This window comes from Etheostoma cragini, chromosome 18, assembly GCF_013103735.1.
Source record: "Etheostoma cragini isolate CJK2018 chromosome 18, CSU_Ecrag_1.0, whole genome shotgun sequence".
Lineage (NCBI taxonomy): Eukaryota > Metazoa > Chordata > Actinopteri > Perciformes > Percidae > Etheostoma > Etheostoma cragini.
Window position 1 is genome coordinate 660,945 of NC_048424.1, and position 10,721 is coordinate 671,665.

The window sequence follows — 10,721 nt, forward strand, 5'->3', positions numbered from 1 at the left end:
GAGTACGCAGACACGCACAGACAGAGTACGCAGACACACACACACACACACACACACACACAGAGTACGCAGACACACACACACACAGAGTACGCAGACACACACACACACACACACACACACACACACACGATGATGGGTATTAAGATAGATGTGGAAGTGTTCCACCTAATCTGAGCTCAGTCCAGTTGTTTAATGGACATAATGTCATCTTCCTTCTTTCTTCTCCTTCTTCGGTGTTCACAGGCTCAGAGATCCGTGAGGCGTTTAAGGAGCGAAGGATTTCTTTCCGCCAGTCGGTCAACTCGACAGACAAAAGAAAAACAATGAGATTATTCTCCTCACAGACCGAGGAAACTTATTCCTCTGCTTCCTAAATGCATGCAAGGACACCCCTCAAGGTGAGGGACTGTCCGCGAGAGGAATTTCATTAAAGCAAAAAAGGCAATTTACTATGTCAGCGTAGGTAGCATTATGTCCCCCCCCCCCCCCGTTACTGAGGTCAGACATCAACATTATGACCTGTCCTATTCATTAGTGTCCATCAGGGGTTTGTACGGCATCCCATACAACTTTCCTGTTGTTTAAAATGCATTGGTGGAAAGTAAGAGGGAGTAATTGGAAGATAGTCCGTTGGATGTGTGAAGAATTGTGTTGATAGAATTTGTAAGTAGACCTCAGAGGTGTTGAAGCTCATTCACATTAACTCAGTGTGGCTCCCAAACAAATCCAACATCTACTGCAGCCGAAAAGACACACTGGTCTGAAACTAGGCGTTACCTTAACAGAATTTCAAAAACGGTTTTAATGAGTTTGTTTCCCAACCTATGTCACTTGTTTTAATTTAAAAAGAAATATGACGGCATCATCTCGAAATTGTAAAACTACATGAGTTGTTGTTAAAAAACAGAAGAAAGAAAGAAAGAAAGAAAGAACTGGGACCAGCGGAGCTAACTGGTAGATTAGACTGTCATCTGTCTAGCTTGCCTTTGGCCCCGCCTACATCAAATACACCGATGTGATTGGTGTAGCTCGCCTCTGGTTCGGCCTACATCAGATACACCGATGTGATTGGTGTAGCTCGCCTCTGGTCCGGCCTACATCAGATACACCGATGTGATTGGTGCAGCTCCCCTATGGCCCCGCCTACATCAGATACACCAATGTGATTGGTGTAGCTAGCCTCAGACCCCGCCCACATCAGATACACCAATGTGATTGGTGTAGCTCGCCTCTGGTCCGGCCTACATCAGATACACATATGTGATTGGTGCAGCTCCCCTATGGCCCCGCCTACATCAGATACACCGATGTGATTGGTGCAGCTCCCCTATGGCCCCGCCTACATCAGATACACCGATGTGATTGGTGCAGCTCAACTACGAGGGCATAGTTAATGAGCAGCATTACTCGATGCCAGAGGAACTCGCTGAGCAAATTCACATTATGCTTTCACGAGAACTCAGGGTAGCCCCGCTCTACTTTTAAAAGTAAGATTTAAATATGAAATAGCCATCTTAAAAAGGCTTTTATGATCATTTTCACAAAGATGAGTGCCTTGGATTCTTTTTTCTTTCAGTCATTTGTTATATTTGGGAAAATTCCCCCACGGCAGAGGATTCTTCTGCACTGCTCTGGCCTTTCTGGAGGTCTGAACCTCCACCTTAAAAAGGTCACCATCACCCTCTTATATCAGTTGTGACAACTCTAATGAAAGAGATAGCAAGTGTCAAGCTGAAATACCACGGATCTAGGCAAGGCTATATATTTTAGGATTGACTATAACACAAAAAGACTGCTTGTTTTTTTGTGTTTTTCTCCTTCCCTGGGTGAATTTGCCAGCAGCTGTTTTGTACTTGACCATCACATCACTGCTGAAAACGTCTTTGATGGAAGGGCGAGCGCGACGAGCTGCTGGCTCTGCCCACGTTTATTTAACCTCCGTTTGAGCAAAACTAAAAAGAAAGCTCAAATGCAAACCACTGGAGGTGGGAGACTGTTCCCACGTTTTGGGGGTGATTGTTTATGTGAAAGAAAAGCCAAAAAAACACAGAAATCAACAGAGACTCCAGCAGCTCTCAGCCCTCCCAACAGCATCACTTCCTTTTTATTTAGTGGTGTCTAATCCTGTCTCATAATAAAACATCATTCCAACTAAACACTTCACAGCAGGTCTTTTCATAGATTTTTACTTCCGGTCCACTTCAAGGTACAAATGGATAAAAAGAGCTTCTACTGCAGGATTACAGCATCCCACAAATCACCTCAAAGACCTTTGAATTACTGCAAAGTATCTCAGAAACACAACCAACCACAGACACCATGGAGGACAAAACTGCAAGACTGTGGTGGTCTGGGGGTGCGGTGGTTTTAACCTCCAGGGGCACAGGTTTGGTTTCAGAACTGGAAATGACTCAATGGAGTCAGCCCAAAAATATAATGCAAGTCAATGCTGTTTCCTGTAGGTTATTGTATACATTTATATCTATCTAGGAAATAATTTTAAAGCATTTTGTCCTTCAGTGCCACTGTAAACTGCATTTCCTTTGATTTATAGGCAAGAATATTTGCAAAATGTTGAATTAAATTGTTTTTTACTCAAAATAAAAGCATGCAGAGGAAGTGACAAGACTCTGTTCAGCCCAGAGTAGTGTCTGCAGTTCTCTTCTCATGCTGCATACAAACAAAAACCCTAAACCCAGGGCAGAGAAGGTCTGCATAGCACTCAGAGCAATGATATGATAGGCATATCAATATCTTCCTCCTCCTCTCTAGGCAATGAGAGGACCCTGTTCCGAGAGACTTTGGGGAGTAAATTAAACTTTAAAAGGATTATTAAAAGTGAGTTGTCCCTTCACTGTCAGTACAGTGGAAATCACGCCCTTGAATTAACTACAGTATTCCCCAGATCCGAATGGCTGCCAAATGCCTCAAAATGTAATATGCAAATGTCCGTCTGGTGTGTCATGTTTATTCTTTGCGATGAGGACTGACTAAAAAGAAAAGCTGGCAATGCATTACACACTGGATTTGTTGGTTATTTAGATGCAAAAAGATCAAAAATGACTGTAATGTTGAGCATTTTTTCCCCTCAGAACCATGAGTATAAATCCTCTTTGATAGTTGATTATAACGACTGTGTTGGTGGAGATAACCTGACCAACAGGAGAAAATCCACTTTACTGTTGGAGCACTTTTAGCTGAGAACTAGTAGTCAGAGGTGGGTAGAGTAGCCCAAAATTGTACTTAGGTAAAAGTACTGTTACTTCAGAATAAAATGACTCAACTAAAAGTAAAAGTAATCATCCGAATAATGTCTGGTCGGCGTTGCCTTGGCATTGTTTCATCTTCGTTTCGACATCTTTGCTACGACTGTAAAGCTAACATGTCCCGCTGCTGAGATCGAGTACGGTCATGTGACTGCACGACGACGTTTGATTGGTAGAACACGGTCACGCGTCTCTCTCTCTCTCTCTCTCTCTCTCTGACAGTTTCTTCTTCACTAATCAACTCAAGTACAAGCATAGTGATTTAAAACCACTCCTAGAAGTACACTTTTTAATGCATATAAAAAATAAAAAGACACTTTACTGTCAAATCCTAATGCCTCAACACACCCCACCTAAAATGGCTCAGTGCCACTCATCCGAGAAAGGAACTTAAATAAATAAGTTATATACTTATGACTGCATTGCTGTATGTTTGTCACTCAGACAGTAGAAGAAGAAAAAGGCGAGTAGATCTTCTGCCAGTTGCAAAATAATCACATTAGTCTCTTTTCATCTCTCCTCCCACCACCTCCATCTCTGTCTTCTTCACCATAATCATTATGTCTCAATGATCCCCTCTCAGTCCAATTCTCTCTCTCTCTCTTTCTCTCTCTCTCCTCCTTCTCTCTCTCCCTCGCTGCCAAAGTGCCTCTCAGTGCAACTGTAATTCTCATTAATTATCACTGCAGACGTGTTCGAGTGCCAGAGAGGACCAGGTTGGGAGAGTCGAGCTCCGCTGGAACAGGCAGGAGGACGGAGGTCTTCACACCATCAGTGCAGCAGAGTCAAACTTCACCCAAGAGGTGGAGGAAGACCAATGATTTAACAACGATTAACTACACGTTTTACCCCGATACGATGAGAATCGGCTTTATTTACAAGACATGAAGACACATACGAGGGGTTTTTCATTGGAGCATTGTTGCTGACAATGTGCTTACACACACACACACACACACACACACACACACACAAGAGGCATGAGTGCAATGAAGAGTTCAATAAAAATTCATGAACAATAATTTACTTTTGTGTGATATCACTGCGTTTATTTTGTTTTGTTGATGCTTTTTATCGATATTTAACAACTTTTATTTTGTCCCTTTTTTTCAACACTAAGTTTTTCAATGTTTGTCACTTTCGACGTTTTCAAGACTATTAACTATTAACTGTTATTTTTGGAATTTATGGTCAATAAAAAAAAATTATACCTAATGACCTAATGTTTGAGTTAGAAAAGCAGAAATTAGGAATTATTTAGACTAAAATTAAAGGAATGGATGGTGATGATAATCACAGACTGGAATATGTCAACTTTTACTCAATACTATTTCAAAAACACTTCCATTTGTTTTACAATGCTATCAAATTTAATATAGATTTGTATTTGCCAAAGAGCGTTGGAATCAATCAGGTTTTTTGGGGTAATTAAAATTGGGTAGGAATAAAACACTGATGTAGGAAAACAGGTCAATTCGACCTGATGACAATACGAGGGTTAAAAATCATATTTTGCATGATAGAAATGTAAATAAATAGGCTATTCCATCTATTTCCTACCTGCTAATTAACTTGTTAGTCCTAACTTTGAACCAGCATGTTGCAATTCAAGCAACTCTGCATGTATCTAGCTCTTTTCTTGTCTTAACGACTACTCAAAAGCGCTTTAACATCAGGAACCGATCCCCAATCACACACTGTGGCCCAGGCTGCAGTACGAGGTGCCACCTGCTCATCAGATCCACACTCATTCACATTTACACTCCAATGGCGCATCATCGGGGGAAACTCGGGGTTCAGTGTCTTGCTCAAGGACACTTGCAGTCAGGGACTGCAGGGCCAGGGATTGAACCAACAAACCTTCCCCTTGGCAACCTTCCATTGCTCTAGCACTGAGCCACAGCCGCCCACTTGTGGAGAGCTACGGGACACATCGAACTGTTGTTGAGGGCCGGCGAGTTAACTCTGTTAGGAAAAGGTAGCGTCAGGCGTGTGTGCCAGTGTGTCTGTGTGCGTGTTTTGTGTGTGTGTGTGTGTGTGTGTGTGTGTGTCGGCTCGCCCCCGCATTTGGCAACTGGCGAGTGTCGAGTGAATGATTTTACTAAAAAAGGAGGAAGTAGGCCTATCAACAGATAAATCATTAAGATTATCGTCATGGCCCATGGGACTCTTAAGTCCGTAGATCTGAAGACCACAACAGCCGATTCTGCCCCCCCCCCCCAAAGTTAACCCTCATGTTGTCCTCGGGTCAAATTTGACCCATTTTCAGTTTTTTCACCACAAAAAGAAAATGGGCCTTCAAAATAAGACGACAATGTCAACATTAGAAATATCCAATAACTTTGGAAAAACATCAAAAAAAGCACCCACAACATTGAAAAAGTGACAAAAATGTCAGAATGTTTCATTTTTTCGTGGTTGATTGAAAGACAACACAACATAACATAACATATACAACATAAAAGCTCGGACAAATACCCCGGGGCAAGGCCATTTGAGGCTTTAAAAACAAACAATGCAATTTTAAAATCAATTCTAAAATCAATGCACCGGAAGCCAGTGTAGTGTAAAAAGAACGGGAGTCATGTGTGCACTTCCAGAAGTATTTGTCAAAAAGCGAGCAGCTCTGAATATTCATAGTTTACAAGGAATTAAATATTTAACAACAACAACTTAGTTTGTTATCTTATTACATGGGAAAAGTACGTTGGTAACAGCTTCAGAAGTTCGATGCCGATTCATTTCTGATTGATCGTCCAGCCCTAGTACCAACGGAGAAAAGTTTCACTATTAATATTCAATACTAACTGAGTTGAAACATCCTCTTTAGACAAACCCACTGAAAATAAAATGTAGGTATCCACATTGGACTAGTACAAAGTCCCTCTCCAGGCAAAACGGTGTCACGGCAGATATGAGTGGGATTACCCAAACTACAGGGATCAGACAAATGCTCCCTGTAGGCAAAATGGTGGAAAAACAGCCTTGGAGGATTAGAAGAGCGTTAGCTCTCCAGATGTATGATGAAACCCTCGATAATAGAGGAATCCAATCTGCATCGGCACGGCTTCATAATCATAATCCTCCACCTCTTTGGCCCTCGTCCCACCAGGCAGGGATGCTTCTCTCATCGCTATGACAACATTACATCTCCCAAATACAAGACGTGCCTGAGAGGCCATAGTGTCTCATTACCAGATGATGAAAAAAAAGGGGGGTGGGGGGGGGGGGGTTGTTTATAACAATTTAGCAACATATTATGTGTCTGTCTCCACTAAGAATTCTTCTGTTGAAGCAAAAGTAATTTCAGGCTGATAACTTCTCCCCAAAAAACCTGATTAGATATTGAGCCAGATACCGGCTATATCGTGGGATCTACTGTGATGGCGCTCGGCACGTGTCGTCGTGTGGTCGTTACCCACAAACCACCTCCAGCCACTGAGAGGAAAGGACCAGCTAGTGAAGTGAGATGGATAAATCTAAACCCAGCAGCCCACCGGATATGCAGCAGCAGATAAATATTCAGTTATGCGTACTTAAAAATCACAAAAATGGTGGCTTGGAGAAGTCCCAATCTTGTGAAACTACAGCGCAGGCCAAAGGTTTGGACACACCTTCTCACTCAATGGGTTTCCTTTATTTTCGTGACTATTTGCATTGTAGATTATCCCTGAAAGTATCAAAACTATGAATGAACACATGTGGAATTATGTACTTGTACACTAAAACAGTGTGATATAACTGAAAACATCTTATATTCTAGTTTTTTCCGAGTAACCCCCCCCCCCCTTTGCTTTTTTAAAAATATTTTCCATGAGATATTATTTTATACAAAAAAATGTCATGAACTAATATTTTATAAAAATATTTTTCATGAGATATTTTATACAAATATTTTTTCATTAGGTAATATTTCATAAAAATATTTTTCATGAGATAAATTTTTCATAAAAATATTTTTCATGACAATTTTTCATAAACATATTTTTCATGAGATTTTATAAAAATATTTGTCATGAGTTATTTTTATAAAAATATTTTTAATGAGGTAATATTTTATAAAAATATTTTTGATGAGTTCATATTTTATAAAAATATTTTTGATGAGGTAATATTTGACAAAAATATTTGTCATGACATATTTCCTAAAAATATTTTTGATGATATTTTATAAAAAGAATTCATGAGATATTTTATTAAATATTTTTGATGAGATATTTGAAAAATACATTTTTCATGACATATTATTTAATAAAAATATTTTTCATGACATATTTCATAAAAATGTTTTTTTACATGACGTAATTTATCAAAATATTTTTTAATATTTTATACAAATATTTAATGACATCCTTTTTGATAAAAATATTTTTGATGAGATATTTTCTAAAAATATTTTTCATGAGATGATAATTTCTAAAAAATATTTTTCATGACATAATATTTTATAAAAATCTTTTTCATGACATTTTATTTAAAAAAATGTCATGAGATAATATTTTGTAAAATATTTTTGATGAGATAATATTTCATAAAAATATTTTTCATGGAATATTTTATAAAAATATTTTTCATGATATAATATTTTATAAAAATATTTTTCATGACATATTTCATAAAAATGTTTTTTTACATGACGTAATTTATCAAAATATTTTTTAATATTTTATACAAATATTTAATGACATCCTTTTTGATAAAAATATTTTTGATGAGATATTTTCTAAAAATATTTTTCATGAGATGATATTTTCTAAAAAATATTTTTCATGACATAATATTTTATAAAAATCTTTTTCATGACATATTTTATTTAAAAAAATGTCATGAGATAATATTTTATAAAATATTTTTGATGAGATAATATTTCATTAAAATATTTTTCATGGAATATTTTATAAAAATATTTTTCATGATATAATATTTTATAAAAATATTTTTCATGATATAATATTTTATAAAAATATTTTTAATCTGTTTACGTTATGAGTTTCTTTATTTTTTGGAACCAAATATTTGTATCGGCCTTAAAAATCCTTTATCAGTCGGTCTCTAATTACAACACCCTTTTGGTTTACACTAATTGCACCAATTACACCATCGCACATGACACAAATCACATCTCACTCCAGCAAGGAAACAGCAGCCGTATGTAGCCTAGTACGAAGATGTCCGAGGCAGAGACTCGCTGCGAGACGTCCCAACCAACCACCAGCGAGGAGGTTGGTAACCACGATGACCACCTCTGCATCCCTGGATTAATGGTTGGATGCAAAAACAACTTCTTTTGAATGGACTGCAAGCTCTGCGCACCCAAGTAACACAAGCTAATTGTTTCCAAAACTCAGTTCATCAGTATTTTTTTACCTTGCATTACTTTTACTTTTGAAGCCACTACTTTACACTTTGATTCGAGTAAAAAGCTTGAGTTGTTATTCTAAAGGAGTCTTTTTAAACGCTAGTATCTGTACTTCTTCCGGAGTAGTAAATGTGAATACTTTCGACACCTCTGATCATATTTCACAACACTGTAAATCAACAGCATGAAAGCGCCATATGTCCCGACCCAAACCACGAGCAAAAAGGAAGGTCGGCAGCATAATTTATCAGATTATTAGACAGCAGATGTCGAGACATAAAATATAAAACACATGTGGGGAAACAAAAACAACAACAACCAGCCAAACATCCACTCTTAATGGGCAGAAACCACTTACCTCGGTGGAATCCTTCATATCTAATCCCAGTGGATAATACACAGTATAATACACAGTATGCAGTGATGTACTGGGATTAAAACAGGAGGAGGAAATGCTGCAATACCTGTTCAACTCACATCACTTATGACACCTAAAATCAATCAAACATTTATTTATAAAGCACTTTAGAGCAACCAACAGCTGTCCAAACTACTTTACATTAACCAAGAATACCACAACATTCAATAAAAGACAAGAAAAAAAAACAACAAAACATGTAGCATAGAAAACAGTAAAACAGGTAGAGTTGCCTAAAATCATCAGAAGAAGAAGATGGAAGTTGTTGCAAAACTTCTACGTCTTAAAAGCCATTCTAAATAAATAAGTGTATATGTAATAAGTGTAAAAAAGCAACAGCGAAGGCCCAATTGCCCCATTGTCTGTACCTCGATCTTGGGACTCTTAAGTCCGTGGATCTGAAGACCACAACAGCCGATTTTGCCCCCCCAAAGTTAACCCTCATGTTGTCCTTGGGTCAACTTTGACCCATTTTCCGTTTTTTCACCACAAAAAATGGGCCTTCAAAATAAGATGAAAATGTCAACATTAGAAATATCAAATCACTTCGGAAAAACATCAAAAAAAGCACCCACAACATTGAAAAAGTGACAAAAATGTCAGAATGTTTCATTTTTTCGTGGTTGATTGAAAGACAACACAACATAACATAACATATACAACATAACAACATAAAAGCTCGGACAAATACCCCGGGGCAAGGCCATTTAAGGCTTTAAAAACAAACAATGCAATTTTAAAATCAATTCTAAAATCAATGCACCGGAAGCCAGTGTAGTGTAAAAAGAACGGGAGTCATGTGTGCACTTCCAGAAGTATTTGTCAAAAAGCGAGCAGCTCTGAATATTCATAGTTTACAAGGAATTAAATATGTAATATCAAATTAGTTTGTTATCTTATTTCTTAAAATAGATGTATCTAGTCGGAGTAGTGTCTTTTATTTTTGTATTAATTGCGTTAAGTGTAAGATTTAATTATGATTGGTATTTTCAAATGTTATGTCAGGGTGTATAATGTTATGTCATAAAGAGTATTGTCAAAGAACAGATTGTAGGACCCCAGGAAGAAGAGTTTTTATCTTATGATGAAGCTAAAGGGGATCCGAATAAAAACCACCAACGATGTAGATCAACAGCATGAAAGCACAACATGCACCAAAAACCAAAAAACCACCAATCTGCAAGAAATGGATTCACTATCAAAACCAATGCAAGCAATGCTCATGGATAGGACAGCAGGGTAATACTGGAGATTATCAGACAGCAGATGCTGAACCCTAAAACTCATCTGAGAAAGCATAGCAGCCATTTAACCCACCACAAAGACGATCTAAACATCCAATCTTAGTGTACATGAAGTGATAGACTGGGTCCAGCAGGCCAGTTTCAAAACTAGTACCCAGCTCAGTTGTAAAACTGTTGGATTAAAACCCTGTTGACCAACTGAGGTAGAAACCACTATATCAGAACTATCCTTCATCTGTAAACTCAAATAAAACACAAATACATCTCATCACAGCCACGGTACAGTTCAACATACATCGGCTTGAGAAAGTTTACACACCCAGGCGAAAGTAGATTAAAAAGAGGAATAAAAAGGGGTGTATACTTATGCCCCTGTATTTTAACATAGGGGAGTGTATACTTATGCCCCTGTATTTTAACATAGGGGAGTG

At 37.9% G+C, this 10,721-nt stretch overlaps 1 long non-coding RNA gene across 1 annotated transcript in view; it reads left to right on the top strand.

Moving 5' to 3' along the window:
* Positions 1 to 4,677, top strand: part of LOC117961212 — a 27,233-nt gene extending 22,556 nt beyond the window's left edge. Inside the window, exons 3-4 of the long non-coding RNA XR_004660346.1 lie at positions 3,096 to 3,103; positions 4,668 to 4,677. This is a non-coding gene — a long non-coding RNA (uncharacterized LOC117961212). The remainder of the gene's footprint in view (positions 1 to 3,095; positions 3,104 to 4,667) is intronic.
* Positions 4,678 to 10,721: the final 6,044 nt, after the last annotated feature.